The sequence below is a fragment of the Carex rostrata genome, chromosome 14 (genome assembly GCF_964058835.1).
Source record: "Carex rostrata chromosome 14, lpCarRost1.2, whole genome shotgun sequence".
Taxonomy (NCBI): domain Eukaryota; kingdom Viridiplantae; phylum Streptophyta; class Magnoliopsida; order Poales; family Cyperaceae; genus Carex; species Carex rostrata.
This window is the reverse complement of record NC_135931.1, coordinates 2665906-2689279: the sequence shown is the minus strand read 5'-3', so window position 1 is coordinate 2689279 and position 23374 is coordinate 2665906.

Here is a 23374-nt window from a genome sequence, read left to right as displayed (position 1 = left end):
TTTATAATTAATTTGTACAGTTTATTTCAATCAAAATGAAAAAAAAAAAACAAAGAATAGTTTTATTAATGATATTACAATTTTGTAAGACAAAATAATTTGTAATATCAGAACATTTCTTAACGCTCTGTTTGGATGGAGAGTAGAGGAAGGAATGGGAGGTAAATAACAGAATGGAATGGAATAGAATAGAAAGGAAGATTAACATATTTAATCTCTTCGTGTTTGGATGATTAATGAGAGAAAATAAATTTAACTTTCATTTCCGTCTTATTTCTTGTTTGGTTACACCTTGTTTGGATGGAGAGTAGAGGAAGGGAGGGAATGGAAATAAAAAAAAAACTTTTCGTCGAATTGTGTTTGGTTGATAAAATTATGTCGGAGGTGAAAGGTTTAACCTTGTATCATTGTAATTAATAGAATCGGTTTCCCTCCCAATTTGGGGTGTAACGGATGGAAAGAAATTTTGTTGCAAATATTTTTAGAAAAAATAACACAAATGTTCAAGTCTATATCTTACCATTATAATTCTCATACAAAGTTTTTCATCACAAACCTACAACAGCCATCAAATTTCTCATTAACCTTCTAAATTTTAATCAACTAAACAAGAAATAAGATGAAAAGGAAAGTTAAATTTATTTTCTCTTATTAATCATCCAAACACAAAGAGGTTAAATATGTTAATCTTTCTTTCTATTCCATTCCATTCCCTTCTATTCTTCACCTCCCCTTCTTTCCTCTACCCTCCATCCAAACAGGGTGTTAATTAAAATTTAGGAGGTTAATAAGAAATTCTGTGACTGTTGTAGGTTTGAGAAAAAAAATTTGTATGAGAATTATATTATGTAAGATATAAGGCTGGACATTTGTGTTATTTTTTCTAAAAATATTTGTAACAAATATTTTTTCCATCCGTTACATCCCAATTTGGGAGGGAAACCGATTCTATTAATTATAATGATACAGGGTTAAACCTTCCACCTCCTGTACCATTCACCTCCGACATAATTTTATCAATCAAACACGATTCAACGGAAAGTTTTTGTTCCTTTCCATTCCCTCCCTTCCTCTACTCTCCATCCAAACAAGGTGTAAGCCAATAAATTCTTATCAAACAAAAAAACTCAAGTTAAAGTATAACTTTAGACATCAATCAAATATGAAGAATTTAAATTAACCTAAGTTAAAAGAGGAGGGTTCAAATGCCTCCATTTTTTGTGCCTCCATCATGCCTCCATTTTTTAAAACTTTAATAATTCAAAATTTAAAACTTAAAAGTCAAAATAAAACCGTTGGATATGATATACATCATTTTATCTATGCACGTGTAAAAAATTATGACATTTCAATTTTATTTGAATTGCCATCAAGAGCTTGTTAAAAACTTACTAATGTGGATCATTTCTAGACGTTGATTTTTGAACTTATTGATTCATATAAAAACAAAATTGAAATGTCATAATTTTTTATGAGCACATAGAGAAATTAACATAGATCACATCTAACGATTTTATTTAAACTTTTAAATTTAAAATTTTGAGTTATTAATGTTTTAAAAAATAAAAGCATAGTGGAGGCACAAAAAATGGAGGCATTTGAACCCTCCTCGAGTTAAAATAGTCAACTTAGATATCACTAGCTTTAGTTCACAAACAAACACTACAAAAAAAAAAAATATACAAAATTAATGAGTGTTGCTTTCCTTTTGAAGTAGAAATGCTTCCTAGCTAATATTAATGCTGCGTATCTACTATCATGTCAGCAATATCACTATGAACAGAGTTCGTGATTAGATAAATAGTATTGCTCCCAGGGTGTCAATTGTCTCTGAATTTTGAAGTTTTATACAAATTAATTGATTCGATTCGACTTTGTCTCCTTTGGATTTATGGTTTGTTATTAATGTTACATTTACAGTTAAAACTATGATAAAGTTCTTGAATTCTAATTAGAATTAGAAGTTAGAGTATTGAAAATTAAAAGTCAGAGCATTGGAAATTACAAATTAAAGTATTATTTTTTTATCTAATACTCAATTAGCGAATAAATTTGAACCCGATTAACTAATTAAATTCAATTCGTTATTTTCTTATCTCTTTAACAAAAATTCTAGATCCGCCTCTGATTGATTGCTCTGTCAATTAAAAATTTGAATTATTAGTTCCAAGATCCAATTTAAGCAGTTTTCTGTCTACAGGTTCAGTCATCCAGCTCGCCATCTCACGAGTTGGAGGGCCCGACAATGAAAAGTGTTGTTCAGGACTTCCAAATAGTTTATTAGTGCTAAGTGCTAATTAACCACCATTCCTTCCAACTTCCGAGTGTTTTATCTAATCTTCAAAAGTTAGATATAAAAATCGCGGGAAACAGATCTGCATCCGCGAAATATGATTGCGAGGCAGACTCAGAATTTTTATGAGGAAGCAAAAAAAAAATATCGAATTGAATTTAAATAGTTAATTGAGTTTAAACCTATTAACTAATTAGATACTCGATAAAAAAACAATGCTTTAACTTATATTTTTCAATACTCTGACTTGTAATTTCTTATTATCTAACCTATAATTTAAAAAAAATATATTTTAATTTTAACCCTAAATTTAACCCGAATTACAAATTAAACATCCAGAAGGAGGCAAAAAAATTTCAGGAGAGGCAAAGCCGATCAAAACATCCCGATCTCCACTAAAACTCAAAATCCAAAAAAAGCAGTCCCCCCCCCTCCCCCCCCGTCTGGGACCATGTGGGTCTGCACCTGCCTTTCGCAACGAATTAAGTTTATGATATTATATTTCAGAAAACTTATTATATGTGTATTTTTTTAAAGATGATTGTTATTGTACTCAATAAAAAAAAATTAAATATTCAATTTCTCTGTCAAAATTAAAAAGTATTTATATTCCTACTAAACAAACAAACAATATTTCTCATTTTTTTCCCCTTTTTTAATCTAATTTTAGACTTTTATTTTAACTTATTAATAATATCTTATTTAAGATAAAACACAAATTTGTCCTTCTCTTCAAAACACAAATTCTTATTACTTAACTACGATAAATATTCTTTTATTGATTATAATTAATTAAATGTTGAATGCTAATGGATAAATTTTTCACTTCTATCAATACAGACTTAGTTTTCCCATTAATACAAATACAGTAACTAAACTTGGAATTTTTTTTTATAAATCATAATTAATTAAATTAATTTTAGCAAAGCAGCATGATTACTTTTTTTTACAAAAAACATAAGGACCAAATCCCCAATTCGGTCTCCCCATTTTACTTTTCTCTAGACCGAATTGGGGATTCAGTCTTCCTTTATTTTGAAATAGGGGCTGTCCCTGGCAGAAACAGCTTGTTCCCGGAAGAAACAGGAGCTGTCTCTGACGAAAACAGGCCGAAACATGGGCCGAAACAGAGGAAATACATCACATAAATACGGGGTGTTCGAAATAGCTTGTTCCTGCGAGAAACAGGCCAAAACAGAGAAAAATGTGGAGACCGAATCTCCAATTCGGTCTCTCCAAAAAGTAAAATTTGGAGACCGAATTGGGGATTCGGTCCTTGTAGTTTTTGTAAAAAAAACAGTAATCATGCTGCTTTTCTAAAATTAATTTAATTAATTATGATTTATAAAAAACAAATCCTAGACTTGCCCTCTGATTGATTGGAATCCAAAAATATATTGATCATAGTTGAAAGGTAAGAATGTGTTCGTTTTAAAATATAATATTAATAATAAGTTTAAATAAAAGTTTAAAATTAGATTAAAGATGAGAAAATGAGAAATGTCGATTGTGGAACCAAGAGTAGTGTAGTCAGAAACGGAAATTTCAAAATGAAGAAATAAAAATATTTTAAAATGAAGAAATAAAAAAGTTATGTTCCAGATGAGAAATATGCAATTTTCAAGTTATAATAGGAAAATTAATATTTAGAAGTTTTTTATGGGCATGATAACAACTACCTCAGTTTAGTTTAGGGGGATAAATTGACATCTTTTGTTTTAAAAAATAATAATAATTAAAAATATAATTTAAGCATGATATATAACATTATAGGTATTATCTGTATCATCCATGTATTATGTTTATAAAGTATGATGCGATTTGGTCTCTACTGATACATTGAGAGTTTTAATTATTTTTTTTGGTTGAAAGTCTATAAGCGATTGCATTGATCCAACGATTTACAATGTAACTATTACATAGATTTTCTTGTTAAATTAAAAAACATGAAAATCTATACATTGAGCTACTTATAAAATATATAATCTACTATTTTAGGAAATAATATATACGTGAAACCAGAGAATGCAAATTGGTCTATTCACATCCAAATAGCAAGTGGGTCTTTTGTTTTTCTTCACAATTTGAATTTGATTATTCTCACTCTATCCTGACAGAAATCCTAAATCCGCCTCTCTAATCTAATATATTTTCTTAGAGTGAGTCTATTGTACTATGCATATCACGATTTGGTTTGTAAATACGGATCATCCATTTTCAATATACTAATGGTCGATCCGAACTGTTCAAAATGATTTTCATGTGAATATGTACCTGCAGACCGATTTTTATATTTTTTAAATATTTTCACTATTTTCTAAAATAAGTAGAAAAATCACTATTTTTGGATGGTCCAAAATTTTCAGATCAAGTTATTTTCTACCTATCTTAAAAAATAGTAAAACAACTCTAAAAAAATATAAAATTTAGTATGCAAGTACATATTTATACAAAGATCATATAAACGGTTCAGATCGACTGTTAGAATTTGAAAATCATAAATATTGATCCGTATTTGTGAACCAACCTGTGATATGCATACTACCATATACTCACCCTCTTATTGAAAATGTAAGATAGGATCTTTCTTTTCCAAAAAATGATTGACCTTCTTATTATTATTTTTTATTATTTGAGCTGATGTGCGTTGATCTGCGCCAAAGCAGGTAATGGTGTTACAAATCTTAACAGATCCGAATCCAGCGGTCCAAATCATTACCTGACTGGTCAATACGATAATGAACTTTGCCACCTCAGCAACACAAAAGTGGAGGTACTTTTGACCACATATGGATCCTCATTGTTGCAATTTTTTTTTTTGATTGAATCATTGTTGCAATTCAATTATCTGTTCTTGACCACCCTTTTCCTGCTGGGACCACTCAATAATTGCCACGTGGTTGCGGGGACCATTTTACAACTCACAAGTCACGTAGTAACAATTTCATGTTCCTCTTAAAATAAATAAACTAAAATGAAAATAATTTAAAAAAAAAAAAAGTATTATCTCCAGTTTTGAATGCACTGTCGAGAGTTGAGACTAAAAGATTGAACAATCAGGCACCTATTAACCTATAAGGCTACAACTGTATCCGACCAAATGGGTCCGTTACTCCCGTGTAGTGCGGCCAAAGCATGATTTCAACTGTAGCACCGTATGGATGTTACAATGGAATATGTCGGATCATGTGGGGTTAAGTTTATTTTTTGACATCGGAACGGTTAATTGTAAGTTGTCTTGAATGCGTATCCTCTGCATTAACTCAAAAATGAATCTCAACCGTCTGATTTTAAACGTAGCCAATTCGGTTTTTGTTTATGATATAGGGACCCTTTAATATTAGCGCGGATTTAGACTGCACGAATCTTCAAATAGATCGGATGGTCAAGATTCATTAACTCAAAAGAGAATCTTTTCAATTAATGCAGATGATACGAATTCAGGTTGTCTTCGATCAAACTTGGGTTGGCAAAAAAGCTCATTGCTTGTGGATTGATCGTGACTCGCTCACTTACAATTCATTTGTCAGTGGATCGAGCTGTTAACGAGCCAGCTCACCACTAGTTCGATCAACAATTAACAAGTTTGAGTTGGGATCCAAATATGAATTTGTAAATTAGTATGAATTTGTGTGAATTTAGTATGTATGAATTTATTTTGTGAACTATGTTTATATGAATTTATTTTGTGAACTATGTTTATATGAATTTATTTTGTGAACTATGTTTATATGAATTTGGAAATTTAGAATTTTAATATGTATGAATTTAGTTGCAAACTTAATTTAAATTAGTAGTTGACTTTATAATACATAATTTAATATATTTGGGCTTTTGATCCACGAGTTTTCACGAACTAGCTCAGTTCGCTCGTTGTCAAAACAAGTGAACTATGAGCAACTTTTTCAGTTCGGATCTGAATGTTGGCTTGCTCATAACTCGCTCATTGCTAAAACGAGCGAGCCATCAGCATGGTCTAGCTCAGATCGAGCCGGTTCGTTGCCCGTCCTTCAAATTGAGTTGGATTTTGAATAATTTAATCTGGAATTATTTCTAAATTTCAGGTTATTTTGATATTATTTTGTTCAGTTTTTGTGTACCGCTTGTTAATTATGAAGTTGTGTCATTCTGTATATATTTTTGTGTCACTTGTGTGTTGCGTCCCAGGCAAGTTTAAATTTCTTTAAACGGTGAAATATTTAAAAAAAAAAAAAAAATCAAAGTAAACGGTTGGGATTTCTTTTATTTCACATTGCTTTATGAGTCTTGTAGGAAAGAAACATAAAGTTAAGACGTCTTACATTTTTTCCAAGTAAAAAGGCAGAAGTCTTGTTCAATTAGATGAAACAAAGTTTCAAGTTAAGTTAGACGTCTTATATACAACAAGTCTGAATTTGAAAACAACCTTTGACTATCAGAAAATAAGAACAGTAATCGGAGAAAAAAACGCTCTTTTTTATTAGAATAATCATTTCTGTACCCGCACTACAGTATCCGCGCTACAGTAACTCCATTTAGAGAAATAATGTATTATGGTCCCCATTAATTATATTGTGTACACTAATTATTATTCTAAAAATATATTATATAGTCTTAACTAATTATTATTCTAAAATCGTAGCAGCACCCTTTCAAAGCCTCGGCACTAATTCCGCGTCAACATTTCTCTAACAAAAATAGTTGACCTCATAAAAATAAATACTTCAGTGCATAGATATAAATACTTTCAATATTTAGATATTAATATTTTCAGTGGCATATGTAAAAAGAGGAGGGATCCAATTACAACATTATGACAGTTTAGACCCTCACAAGCAGTTATGTAAAAATTACAACATTGTTTACTATATAGATATAAATACTTGTGTTCTTTGAACTATATACTTCAAGATTTGACTATTAATATTAAAAAAAAGTTATAGATCTGGAACGATTGCGGTCCCCACAAACAATTACGGCAGTTTAGGTGCGGGTACGACGTCAGAAATTTCAAAATAAGGTGCGGGTACGATTATTTAAAAGTAATTAATTTATCATTTACATTGTTTACTATATAGATATAAATACTTGTGTTCTTTGAACTATATACTTCAAGATTTGACTATTAATATTTTAAAATAAAGTTACAGATCTGGAACAGTTGCGGTCCCCACAAGTAATTATGGCAGTTTAGGTGTGGGTACGACATCAGAAATTAAAAAAAAAAAAGTGCGGGTACGATTATTTAAAAATAATTAATTTATCATTTACATTGTTTACTATATAGATATAAATATTTGTGTTCTTTGGACTACATACTTCAATATTTGACTATTAATATTAAAAAAAAAGTTACAGATCTGAAGTGCAGTTATGGCAGTTTGAACCCCACAAACAGTTATGGCAGTTTAGGTGCGGGTACTCATATCAGCTTCCTTTTTATTATTATTCTCATTATTATTATTGTTGTTATTATTATTATTATTATTATTATTATTGTTATTATTATTATTATTATTATCATCTTATAAAATTTTGTTTTTACTATCCCAATTAACTTTTCTTTTACCATACAACATTTTTAGTCAAAATAACTCTATTTATTTGTTATTCTAATTTTACTATCTGATAGTATTTTATCTCCATTTTCTTACATTACCCCATGATTAATCTATCAGACTACAGCTGATGCTGTTGCTCTGCAGTCAAAAGGTACATTAAACAAGTTATAAAGCATTTGAATAATGATTAACCTTATCCATTCCTCGCTTAGATGGATAAGGTCATCATAAGCCTCTCGCCTTCAAGGACAAATTGGTCATTACACAAATTCTCGGTCATCGAGGCGTATAGACTGCACGGGGAAACGGCTAACCAACCGGATAAAATATATTTTTACCGGCTACAGTAGGTAAAATAAGAGGACGCTCTGCCCACCGTGCACACGGTGTATTTCCCGAAAAGAAGACGCAAGAATTTTAATTTCTCCGATTATTGTTTTTATTTTAATCTTGTTTACTTTAACCAATATATCTTTCTCCTCGTTATGATAATAATTTGCAGACAACCTTTTTTATAATAATAATTTGCACAGAGGTGCATTGAACGAGTTGTTGCGTTTTAGATATCTGAAAATGTACTTTTAAGTTTTCGAGATGATTTTTTTCTGAAAAATAAATAAATATGAAAATTAACATGACGATCCACTTATAACATTTTATAGTTACAATATCTTATAATATAATTTTTCACAGCTCAAACACTCGATCCAAAATGTTCAACATAATCACTCTATTAAATTGTGCTTGGAGATCAAATTTTATATTTTTTTTTGAATTTTTTTACTATTTATTTAAGTATTTTACAAAACTGTTGTTTTCATACCATTGAATTTGTATCAATATTAATAAAATTTTAAAAATATATAAAATTTGATCTCCAAACACATTTTAATATAAAGATAATGTTGATCAATTTGAATCGATTGTTTGAACTTTAAAAATTCATGTTGTAAGATATTGTAACCATATAATTTGTTGATTCCTCCTCAAATAGCATACATCCAAAATTCAAAACTCAGAAGATTTATGAAATACCGTTAAGAAGTTATCAGTTTAGTCAATACTATTATGATCAAATCATTGCAGATTGAACTCGCATTTTAATATAAAAAATAGTTTTTATTCAATGACTTCCAAGAAATACAATTAATTTTGTAAAACAAAATTACTTCTTATGACTAACTTCTTTAATATTATAATCACTATATTATGTCAATACACACCAGATGACCAGAGCAATCAGGCCGGGCATTTTTATTAATATCCCTAAAAAAAATTGAAATTTTAAAAATGCCCCTGCTCACAATTTTTTTTTAAAAATGCCCTGACCGCCTGGGCCCAGGGCGGTCCAAAATACCCAGTGAGGCGCCACCCCCTGGGGCGCCTCATGTGTATTTTTTTTTTATTTTTTTTTAGAGAAATCTTAGTATTTTGATTTGAATAATTTTGTGAAAAAAAGTTTAGGGTTTATGTATATGTGTATGTGTATGTCAAAAAATAAAATATTATGTATATGTGTATGTGTATGCCAAAAAATAAAATATTTGATATATTTACGAAGTGATGTCGTAAATTTTTATAACTTTGATTTTTTTTTTTTTTTTGGTGAACTATATGTATAATATACACATATACATATACATACACATATACACATATACATATATAGTTCTAAAAATAGTTTAACATAGTTCAACAAAAAAAAGTTCAACAGTACAATCAAAAGCGCAATTAAAGTTCATAACATAGTTCAAACCAAATAAATCAATTCGCATAAGCAAAATACTACAACGGCATACAATTTGGGTCTAAGCCTTACGAGCAAACTATTTTAGAACTGCACTTATTTCTAGCATATTCAAAAATAATGCAGCCCATGTTCAACCTAAATACCAGGAATTTAAAATTCATAAAATCTAGATACATTACTAAATAATACAGTACCGTCGAGTCCATAGAATAAGGTAACATAAAATTCATACAGCAACAACCAGTTCAAATAGCAATTATACAAACCGTTACAGTTAAAACATAAAATACTACAACAACATACAATTGGGGTCTAAGCCTTACGAGATGAGGAGCTTGCTCCCTTTTTTTCCTCAGCCCGACGGACGCACGCAGGACACTCCCACGTAGTGAGACGAGCGTCATTCAGCAGATCTGCATGCGGGTCCATGCAATTGGGATGAACAGCTTTGCCACATTTATAACAGAATAACATATCCACCATATCTCCCTTCAGCTCACATAAGCAGCACTGTCCCCATCCAGGTGGAGGGACCCTGTCCACCCAGCCTTCCATCAGCATTTTTCTAATTGATGGATCAAGAGTGCTCAGAAATTCTTCATTATTTTTGGGTGAAAACAATCTTTCCAAATTCCTCATCGCGTAGGCTTCAGCCGTCCAAAAATTATCAATGAGTGCTCTTTTTGCTTCGCGTTCGATTTCAGTTCTTCCTCTATTTTTTCCAACTTTGGGTGCCATTATAACTAGGGTTTCAAGTGACAGCAATTGATTAGGAAGGCTAATTATGTGCGTAATTAAATACTAACTGTACAGTAATCAACGACTAATTAGAAAATAATTAGAAAATATTTAAAAAATAATTGAAATAAATATTTTAAAAATAATTAAAAGAAATATTTAAAAAATAATTACAAAAAATATTTAAAAAATAATTAAAAAAATATTTAAATTACCTATAGCTGTAGTCACCCAGAAAATCGTCCGAAATCGCCTTCAGCGCTTTCTCCCTTCTCTCTGCCTTTGAGGTGGGAGGTAGACTGATGTTGGAGTGAGAAGAGAGAGAGAGAAAAAATGAATAAATAGGCATCCCTAGTGGACCGCCCGTGGCCCAGGCGGTCAGGACCCTAGCAAACCGTCCCTGTCACAGGCGGTCTGCTGGGAGTGTGGGTCGCAAATAATAAAGAAATTGTAATTACTTGAATATAATTTCTTAGTTTGAATGTAATTACTTGAAGTGTACTGTTAAGCTTTTAATTATATTGTTGAACTTTAATTGTATTGTTGAACTTTAATTGTATTGTTAAACTGTGTTATAATAAAGAAATGTAAAGTGCAAACAACATAATACCAACATGAACATAAAATAAAAAAACATAATGTCAACATAATGCGCGCCAATATAATACAACAGTCCCATAGTCAAAATACTAAAGTCAGAAATATATCACATTAAACAAAAACTCTACAATCATCATCTTCGTCTCCTTCCGGATAGAGACAACCTAGGAGCCGCTATGCCCTTGCCATGCCAGTGCGGCTGCACGCGCCTCTGCGGACTCACATCTCGTAATGCATCCTCTCCCAAATCCTCCTCATCGTCTCCCATATCCTCATCCTCGTCCCCCGTATACATGTGCTGCGTACCTGTCCTGGCTGCCCATGGATCAAATCCAGCAGCTGACTCTGCATTGGCGGGCTGTGTATGCAGCTCCCATGGATCTTGCTCCCAGCTTGGAGGATACGTGGAAGGAGGCGGTGCACCAAATAATGCAGAGACAAAGCCATCTGCAGTCTGAGATGAACTCCCACCAGCCTCAAAGTCATGCTCCATCTCCACTCCATATCGTGGTCTGTGGGAGTCATACGCCTCTGCATCTGTATTTGCCGGGTCCAGCTCATTTATGCTAAATATGGGATCGGCATTCTGTTCGCGTGAAAGCGCAACGCAAGTTTCGGTACGCTTGGGAGCGTACCTTTTAAAACCGCGGTTACACTGTCCGATTAGGGTTGCAAGTGCACAACCCTATCGAGGAGTATAATCGGGTATCGATCCACAGAGACGGTTTCCTTGTCTAGAATCTACTTATCTTGACTAAAGACTAGAAGTGAGAAAGAAGGAGTTTTGGTATTTAATCTTCCTAAAGAATCAATTCAAGCAATCAAACAATGCAATAGAATAGTCACTGTGCAAGGAAAGGTATAAACTGTGTTTTGATTTAGGATAAAAGATGTTTCAAGGGTTTCAGACTTCATCTCTGATTTGCCTCTAGTGGTACGGGTCTTACCAAGTTGGTACGGCTAGGCCGCACCAACCTGGTCCGACCAAGCCGAGTGGGGCTTGGTACGGGTAGGTCGCACCACTCTTGTAAGACTCGTACTGATTTACCAGAACATAGCTTACAAGTTCGAGTTGATGCATTTCTTGCTGGTACCTCGTATTAAACTCTTGAGAAAGGTTCAGTTGACCATACCTAAGGTTCCTAAAGCTCAACTCTCGTTTGTTGGTTCAAGATCTAGGTTTGGGAGTCAATTCTTCACCTTCTAGGGTTTCTAAACCTCAACTCTCGTGTTTTGGTCCAGATCCTCTAGTTGATTGATTGGAGATCTAAGGTATCCTCTAATCTGTCAATTAGGGGAGAATTCAACCTTTCGGCTTCAATTCGAACAAGTCTACCTAAAGGGATTGGTTTGGTTGAGAGAAGGCAATGGTCACATGACCTAGTTAGGGTTGATCTACCACTATAGGCACACCACATGCAATCACAGCAAGACAAAGCAATCAAGACAAGCAAATACACAATCAATACAATCAAAAGAGTTCATACAAGATCCAAATCAAGAAAAGCAACACAAATCAAGAAAATCCATCTACAAACCCTAGAAACAATGATCAACTACTCACAAGTCATAGATCTGTCCAGAAATACAAATAAAAAGATAAAGAGAGGCATGATAGAACTAGATCGAAGATCGGAAGTGGAGAAGGGGTTGATCCGTCGATTTTCGCCTCTTCCTCTTCCTTCTTCTTCTCTCCTTGCTCCTTTGCTCTCTTTCTCTCTTTCTCTGAGCTCTCAATCTGGAATGGAATGGAATCCCCCGAAAATGGAGAGATCCCTCGCTTTAAATAGCCTCTGCCAAGATTTGAATTCTGTCAGGCGGCATCTATGTACGGCCCGTACCAAGGTGGTACAGCTAGGCCGTACAAGATGGGAAAGAGCTGGATCGGCTAAGTCTGGTACAGCCCGTACCAAGCCTGGTAAGGGTCGTACCAGGGAGTCCAAAAACGCCGTTTCTTCGTGTATTTTGCTCCAATCCTGCAGAAAACAAACAAACTCTCAGCAGTACCAAATTCTATGGATATTCAATGTAAAATACACGATTTGGTGGTTTAAAACGCAGATTTTGGTACAGGAATTGGTCGGAACAATAGATCAAATATGGAGATATCACATTCCAACGAGTTGCTCCATCCTAGATTAAAATAATGTTAGTTTTGCTACATACAAAGAACTCTGCAACAAATAATGGTATAATTGGCGACTGACCGTGCCAAGCTCTACTGCAACTCCGTATTTATTTTTATAAGCATCCCATCCTTGGGTATTCAACACCCAGTCGTGGAACGCCCAACCTGAGTCATCAACTGATTAATTGGAAGTTAACTGAGTTAGAATGAATAATTCAGCGAAAATAATAATATTGTGTGTGTCGTACTTTTAATTTTGAAATGTAATTACCTGCAGGAGGTGGCGGCATATCGTGACTGTAGATGGCCTCTGGTTGGTAGTCCGGATTCCGTGGTGCAGACTTTATCTCCTGCCAATTGATGTTCTCCCCAGCATGCCAACGAGGCGGCCTTCAAAACCGCCTGTCTCCACGATTGGTGCAGTGTGCTCGAGCATCTAGCATCCTATATATCGCCAAGGATCCCTCGCCATGCACGCCAAGCTGTGTCCAACTCCTCTCATAGCGGTCAACAGCTGCACACAACATGATTATGCCAAATAATGAGTAATTAAAATTTGCAATTTTAAATTAAAGTATGTTTCGGTTGTACTTACCGCGCGAGCATTGATCGGACCCCAAGGCATGTAATTACTGGATGAATCCATCAGTCTACGTCGAAGGGTCTCGCCATAATGGCCCGTCAGGTAGACTGACGGCATGCCCCATCTCTGGTACCATACGGCATATCTCAGATCGCCGGGACCAGCAACCAACGATGTAGTAGATGGCGGGCTCCATAAGTGCTACTCCGGATGTCGAGCCCAGTTGTACTGCATGACGAAATGCTGGCTCCAGTCGACTTTAGACTTAGTGTGCGCCGTTCTGCAAGTGCAATTAATTAGAAAGTAGAGAAATAGTGGATATATTAAAGTGATAATGAAATTAAGTAGATGGTACTTACTTGTGGAACTTGTCGGTAGCATCATTGCCCATCAACGGGTGCTCCGGGATGAAAGCATCCAAGCCAAACTGTCGGGATACCCGATCGGGGTAGTGGTACTCCACTATCCAGAAACAGACGACCGGTCCCCGATAATACCATAGATGTGTCTGCTCTAATGTCAGCGGGCTCAGCCATCTACGCTGATACCATGCACGATACGGAAACCAATCGATATTTCCATCTCGGAGCATCTGGAGCTGACCCCGGACATAAGAAATCCCCCTGCCCATCTCTTCATGATCGTGATGACTGCCCCATATGGCGGCGTGTGCGGGGCATCTGGCTGGGTCAGGGCCTCCCCAATCGGGATGCGGCAATGGTATGACTGGCCAATTTATGGGCAGATGTGACCACGACCAATGCTGAAGCAGAAGAAGTGGTCCAAAAAGCTGTTTATTCTTGACCTGAAAATTTAACTTAAAATAAAAACTGGGTGCTTCTTATCCAACCTTCAATAACAACGTATATTAATACAGACTTACCAGACAAGCATGACAGAGGCCTCTGTATAAGTGGGTGAGGACAGCTCCACCCCAGTTCCATCTCGATTCTTTCTCCAGGTCCCTCAGCAGGGAGAGATACATCATCGGAACCGCGTCACCGCTGGAATCCTCGAACATGACAGCACCGCACAAATCCAGCACATATGCTCTAGTATACCTGCAATATAAAATAATCAATGTAAATAATTGAGACTGTTGAGCAACTACTAAGTTAATTTAAAGAGTGTAATAGTACCTCCTGACCGCCTCAATGTCATCAGTATCAAGATCTATCTGATTCTGGAAGAAGTGAGACCGGAGTGCCTTTAGAGAAATGCAGTACCCGGAATAACGAAACTCCTCCTCCTCCTCCTCCTTCTTCTTATATTTCTTCTGCAGAGTCTTCGGATCACATCCTAACAACTCCGGTATCATCCTCTGCAGCTCTGGATGGTCTGAGATGCCACCTATGGGGTCGCCATCGATACGTAAACCCCATAAGGCGCTCACATCACCAAGGGTGACTGTCATCTCCCCGACCGGGAGATGAAATGTATGAGTCTCAGGTCGCCATCTCTCCGCTAGACCATGCATAAGAGACACATCGATCTTACTTTGCGGCATGGTGGCAAGCTGGTACAACCCGAGGTTCAAGATGTATCGCTGCATTTCTCTATGTGGAACGAATGGAATCTCAGACCTGCGGTGCCTCACCGTAAGCATGACATCATCCTGTATTTATTATCAATTTGTCATACTCAAATCGTGCCATTTTTTTAGTAACTCAACAGAATATCATTTTTTTTAAGTATAAAAATCACGTACCTCAAGAGATGCCAATGGGACGCGGTGCTTAACATGATGGGTCCATAGAAGAGGACTAAATGTGTCAGGATCATGCACACCATCTGGAAAATCGGCCTGAGACGACGGATCCGCTCCAGTCGGATCCTCAAAACCCCTGCCAGTCGTATCATCATACGACGACGGGCCCTCTCCAGTCGGATCCACCGAGGACGTGCCAGCTCCACTCGGATCCACAACATCTGCACCCTCTGCAGGCTCAGCTCGTACTCCCCACCGTCTAACTCTAGGCATACTACATTTGCCAAAAAGTATTAATCAAAACATACAATTTATATAAATTTTTTTTAATAAGAATTGAATGTATATAATCCCAAAATAATTGCATGTATATGATTTTCAATAAATCTAAAAAAAGTAAACCCATAATTGTAACTAAATTGCATGTATATGTATTTTTTTTGTTTACAAAAATTAATTTTGTTGAAAATAAATAAACTTTACAAAAAAAAAAGCATATACAATTCTGGATTTACTTTTTGGGTGTATATGCAATTTGTTTACAAAATTAATTTTGCATGTACATGCATTTTTTTTTGTAAACAAATAAACTTTACAAAAAAACAAAATTAATTTTTAAACAAAAAAATGCATTTTTTTTGTATTCATATATACATGTTTTTCATGAACTATCACAAAAATAATTTTCAAAAAATAAATATGCATATTTTTAAATCATAAACCCAACAACTAAATTCTTAAACAGTTCAACCATTTGAACCATAAATTCTAACCCTAAATTGAACCGTAAACCCTAAATTTTTAAGTAATTCACAATTCACAAACATAAACCCTAAATTTAATTATAAACCCTAAATTTTAAAAAAAATTCACAATTCACAACTATAAACCCTAAATTGAACCATATGACATTCAAGCAATTTTACCATAAATCATAATCCTAAATTCAAGCAATTGAACCAATTCAACCAATTCAAGCAATCAAGCAATTCAACCATCTAATTCAAGCATCTAATCGAACCAATTCGACCAATTCAAGCATCCAATATAACCAATTTGAGCATCCAATCAAACCAATTTGACCAACCGAACCAATTCGAGCATCCAATCGAACCAATTCGACCAATTCAATCAATTCAACTAATTACTCACATTTAACCCTAAATATCGAATCGAATCAAACCGAATCACATTACACAATTCAATCACATTTAATCTAAAACCTAAACTCTAATCGAATCAAAAACAAATAAAACTTACTTGTTCAATCGAGGGAGAAGCGAATCGAGGTCGGACGTCGTGCGAGGTAGAGGTGCGTGGTGCGGAGCTAGGGCGGCGGTTAGGGTGGACGGTGGGGCTCGGGTGGGGTGGGGGCAGAGGGGGGGGGCTAGGGTTTTTTTTTTTTTGGGTTTCTGGGCGGGTGAAACGCAGAAGGGAGACAGAGAGGGATGGGGCGCGGTGGGGTTAATGTTGGGTAGTGGGGCGCCAGGGCGTGGGGCGCCTCACAGGGTATATGGGCCGCCAGGGTGTGGGGCGCCTCACTGGGTAGTTTGGGCCGCCCTGGGCTCAGGCGGTCAGGGCATTTTTAAAAAAAAAATTTGAGCAGGGGCATTTTTAAAATTTGCCATTTTTTTTAGGGATATTAATAAAAATGGCCGCAATCAGGCTATTGTATAACTACATATTTGCCTATAATATTGATTCACATATGTACATATCAACCAAGGCGTAATTGTTGACAGCTATTATGTATTGATTAAGTTATAACACAATCTGACAGTTTTCCACAATTATATTAATCTTTTAAACTTATTGTCAAACCCATTTAATGCACACTTGAATATTACACTAATACACACCTGACTATTGTATCAATGCACACTTGTTAAAATATGTAAATAAATAAACTAAATAATTTATATTATACAATGGTTAATAATTAACGATACAACTATTTAAAAAAATATGATATAATGTTATAAACAAGTGGTCAAGTTAAGATGAATTCTTAAGATCAAATTTATAATTAGATTCAAACTAACGGATTAATTAATGTTAAATCGTATGCAATATAATCACATTTCAGTCTTGTAACAAGAGATTGAGTTGTATACAGTGGCAGATCTAAATTTTACAATAAAATACAAATCAGAATTAACATTATCCCTTCCTGAAAATTGTTTTCCTCTCTTTTGAAAAAATAAAAACTAATTGATGAAACTGTTTCGTCTCCTCCTCTTTTTGAACGCTCATCTCTCTCACGGCTAAAAGACAAAACCATTAACACTAGTGAGTCCCTCTCTTCTCTCCCTCACTCTCAAGTCTCGAGATTTAGAAATTTAAATATAGAAACAAAGAGTAAGAATTTAGATTTAGAAATCAATTATTCAATTTATGATGATGGTGTATCAATTAAATTCTGATTTGGTATTGGTTTTGTCACACAATCTAAGTGTATCAGTAATTAAGAACTAACATTTGGTCTAGTGGCAAAGACACATGGTCTCTATGTGAGAGATTGTGATTTCGAAATCCGGATGGAGAAAATCTTTTGTTATATTAACAAGGGTATTAAATAGTTGGGTGACTTGATCTCTAATCTTTACTAAAAAAAAAAAAAGTGTATCGGTAATTGATACAAATACAATAGTATCAAATTAAAATATTGATATCCAATTAGCTAATATGTTTCAACCCGATAAGCTGTTTGAATCCGATTCTCTTCCCCCTGACAAAATTTCTACATCCACGAGGCCTGTTCGGCCATTTAAAAAGAACAAAAATGAAAATTTTTGAATGACCAAAATACTGTATGTATAGGTTGATTTTTGCAAAATCTGAGTAATTTTTTTTTTTTTCACACACAGTAAATTGCCGAACAGCTTGTAGAGGTGGAACAGATTGGAGAAATAGTAAGTTTGAAACTATTTCCGACATCCCTGCCAACAGACAACACCCTCTCCATAGAAAGAGAAAACTAATTTTATTTGGCTGAGCCAGCTAAGCAGTGTAGTCATGACACTTGGCAGAAAGCATACGGGATCCAGTTTTTTAATTATATTTGACTGGATCCGGTTCATACCATACGTTTACACGAGGAGCAACCAAATTTCAAAACTGTATTTTTCCAAATAGGAAAATTTAAGCATCTCCGATGGCGATGTGGCGATGTTACAGTACAGTACCCCCAAATCCCCAATCCCCCATTCCATTCCAATATTCCATTTATTTACCATATTGGCAATTTATTATTTTTTTTCAATTAATTTTTGAATGACCCTCCCCGTTTATCATGTGTACAACAGCACTAGGTTTGTGCATATTCCAAAAACTATTTTACTGGAATACAAATTCGTTATGCGACCGAAAAGATATATGGATAGAAATCGTTTCGCCATCGAGCATGTATGAACAGAAAAATATAAATCAGGTGACCAAGGATATAAATAGCGATTATTATGTTATAGCGGAAAGATTAAATTTTTTTTTTTTTTTTGTGAATAGTGTAGCTATAACGAAAACTATCTTATATAGTATTTTTTGTTTAAAAAATTAAAATTATATTTTATATTTGTACTAATTATCAAAATTATCTAAATTCTCATAGAGCAACAAGTAATGCAAAATTGATTAAGAAATTAGAATATTCATATTAAATCAGTACAGAGTCCAAATTGTTATTCAAAATATCTCTAATAATATCATAAACTATCTTGTTGGATTGTACCATACTCTACTTGTCAGTTTGACTAAACTTACAAAACATGTATTGTTAAATTTTACAGTTTTCTTGTTTTGAGATATTATGCATGTTCATGACTATATAAAATGCAACATATGCATAAAATGATGGATGATCAATTGCTAGATTTATTGATAATGCAGTCATGCATCACTTGACATTGGACATAGAAGCATCATCTCAAGATTAGGATTATAAATCTGTAAAGTTGGTAAAACTATGCTTAAGAATGTGTCATTTTATGGCTAACCGTTAAAAGGTTCAGTAACCATTGTAACAAAATAATTCAGAACTTTAACCGTTGTGCAACGGAATAAATTATTTTGGCACCCCAAACTTCCAAAGCCAACCGTTAGGGTTTCTCGGCAGTCAAACCTGAGTAATTTGGTTAATCGTTGTAACAGTTCAGGAATCATCATAACTATTAAGACCAAATTACCTTTTTTCTCCTTCTCTCTCTATAAATAGAAGCAAAATTAAGGCTTGAATTATCACTCTAACTACCCCCAGCTGCAATATTTCAAATTTTCAGATCAAGAAAAAGTAATTGTTGCTTGTGCACTAAAACATCAATACCCATACACAATCTCAAGCATATTCAACCAATACTCAATCTCTCTGTAAGATTTCGAGTGATCATGAGCGATCAACATACTTCTTTCAAACATTAGAGCCTTTGTTGCTCCCCTTGTTCAACTTTGAGCCTTTAGTGCTCGTGAGCCATTTATATGCTCGGGCCGTGTGATTTCCCAGAAACTTTGTAAGGGCTCACTGGTTCCATCTTGTACTTCATTTCTCATTGGGTAAAGAAAGATGCGTCATCTCAAAGGTCAGGGGCCCCGGAAACGCAAGCGTTAGTGCCGAACTCCGTAAATAATCCTCGTATCAAGTGTCTCTAAACTCTACTATTTAGTTTTCATATACTTGTTCAGACTAAAATTATACTAGTTTCTGCCAAGAATAACTCATAGGCACGTTAGTTAAAAGTAACTCAGTGTTAAAAAGACCAATATTCAACCCCCTCTAGGTGCCTTTGGGATCAACATATATATCTTTTTCCATTCAAAATAACCTAAGCATCATGGCATAAATTATATATTTTTTCTATTAAAAAAAATCTAAGTATCATGAAATAAACTATCTATATTTTACTATTTAAAAGCAAAATCAATATGGACCTTGAAAAAATTGATCTTTAAAATTAATTTTCAGTCGAGCCTTTACATTAAAGCCTACGTAGCATAGCGTGCGTTATAGCGCGTAGCGTGTAGTGCAAATAACGGACCGATATTGCCACTATAGCGGTCGTAGCTGAAATAACCAACTTTTATCTCATAGCTTAGCGTTTAAGGTCTTAAGACACTATAACGCTGCTATTGCGTCGCTACAGCGCGCTATGTAGAACACTACCAATTCATTTACTGTCACAGTCATGATTATTAAATTTAAGATATATGAAATTGGCTTGTAGGTTGTATTACAAAAATGCCGAAATTTTTATAAATACCCAAAAAAATTACGAAATCTACCCAGTTTCTGAATGAATTTAAAAAAAATACCCCTTCCGGTTACTAAATAACCGGATATTGATCTTCTTTCCGGTTACCCAATTTCCGAATCTGGAAAAACTGTCCAGTTACTGAATAACTTGAAATTTGAGGAGTGTCCGGTTATTAAGTAACCGAAAAGTTGCTTTTGTTTGACCGGTTATTTATTAACTTTTTTTTTTTTACAAAACAGAAATTTTTAAATTTTTGTATTTTTGTATTGAAATATTAGAAATGTTGAATATATTTCTTCGCAAATAGATGAAATACAATATAATTTGATTTATTAGAAACACTGCAACAAATAATCCGGATCAAAATTTTTCAAGCCGGATTTTTCACAGCTGTAAGAAAAATTAATATATTTCTTTATATGTTATTGAAAAAAAAAATATGTTCTGAATGTGAGTTATTGATCGCAGTTCAAAAGTTACTTCTAGGTAATAAAGAAAATATTGTGATCCTTCTAGTACATTTAATTTCTAAAAGGTTGTATCTATTTTGAGAATTCTTTTTGAATATCAATCATTAAATAACTTAAAGTTTTTATTTTTTTTAAATAGATACAACTTTTTATAAATTAAATGTACTAGAAGGATCACAATATTTTATGTATTACCTAGAAGTGACTTTTGAACCGCGACCAATAACTTAGAATCTAAACATTTTTATTTTTTTCCAATAACACATACAGAAATATATTAATTTTTCTTACAGCCGCGAAAAATTCGGCCTGAAAAATGTTGATCCGCAGTATTTGTTGCAGTCTTTCTAACAAATCAAATTATATTGTATTCCATCTATTTTCAAGAAAATATATTCAACATTTATAATATTTAAATACAAAAAATTAAAAAAAATCTGTTTTGTAAAAAAAAATTGCTAAACAAACATGAAACATATCACTTTTCGGTTATTTGATAACCGGACATTGTATTTTGGATCTGGTGACTAAATCACCGGAAAGTTGGTTTTTGTCCTGTTATTTAGTCACCAGAAGGGGCAATTTTCGAATTCCACCGAAAAAGTTGGTAGATTCGGTGATTTCATATTATTTTTGGGTAATAATAAAAATTTCGGACAAAAATGCATACCATTTGAAAGTATATAAGTTAACCATTTTTTAATCACTTTCCATTTACATTGGAATTAATTGATCTCTCTATTTTTTTATGTCATATGTTTGCAAAAGTTGGAAAAAGAAATATATATCTAGTTGATGGGTTTTATTTCTTTCGATTTTAACAATTCAACGATATAGATTATTAATATTATATTTTCTTTAAATATTTATTATATATTTTTACTACAAACATTAATTTTTATTTATATAATATTATGTAATTAATAATATTGTACGCTTAACTGCAACTTAACTTACATTGGTTGTCAAAATAGTTATAATTGAAATAATTTTCTGTTGACCTTCCTAATAAAAATAGTTTGCGCTTGGTCTATATATGTATTCGATTTTTTTAAATAGAATCAAATTTAATATTTTTAACAAAATAAGCACTATTAGTTTGGATTCTATAAAAAAATGACTCCACCGAATAAAAATACGTTTGCTCCACCAATTTGCTAGATCGGTGGAGCCATTTTATGACTCATCTATACAATCTAACCACATAAATCAATAGCAAATGACTCCACCAATCGGTGGAGCAAACATGTTTGTGCCTCACATCGATTCTGCAGATTGATGAAGCTGTTTTTTATAAAAATTAAATCAATAATGCTTGTTATAATTAAAATTGATATATTCACACCGCTTACAAATTAAATGATTACAAAAATATATTACTATTTTTTGACAAATTATTAATTTAGTAAAATTATTAAAAATTAAAAACTATTCGTTATCTATAAATCAAAATTTTAAATAACAAATCAGTATTTATAATTCTTTTACGAGCAAATGAAGAGTAGAATTAAGGTGTTCCTAAGTTTATCAAAATCCCTTTGTGGACTCAACTCTAAAATATATTGGATTAATTTCAACTGACGAATTCAAATCATTAAAATCTATGTATCTTACGAGTGATATGTCTACATGCGAAAAATGTAAAATTTAAAATTAATTTTGTATAGAGTCAAGTGGTTAAAAAACGTTCAAAAAATGAATATATTAAAACTAATTTATAAACCTTCTAATTTTGACTGCTTGACTTTATATTATATTAATTTGAAATTTTTTAATTTTTGTATGTTAACATCAGTGGCGTAGCCAGAATTTGAATCAGAGGTGAGCAAAAAAGTTTCAGGTTACCGAGTCAGTGGGCAAAATTAACTTATATACTTGAATCATTTTAATCAATCTCAACAAATTCTAAATCAAATTTAAACAAAAAAATATATATTAACACTCAACAATTTTAGTTAATTATCAGTCGCAATTTGCAATTTAATTCATTCAATTGGATTGAAATATTGAATTGCCAAAGAACAAAGATAAACAATCTAATTATAAAGAACAGGAAAACAAACATATTTATACTACTTCATATCTGATTTTAAAATATCATAAATAAGTAATTGCTCACCCCTGTTATATGTATGGTGGCTCCGCTACTATTAATCATCCCTCATAAGATAGAATTTTTTTAATAATTTAAATTAATTATTTAAAACTAATCTAACAAATTTAAAGTTGAATTCAAAGTTAGTAAACTTAAAAACACCCTAATTCTACTTGCAAATGAATATACTTTTGGAAGTCTCTTTCCACTCCTCAATTGGGTTCAG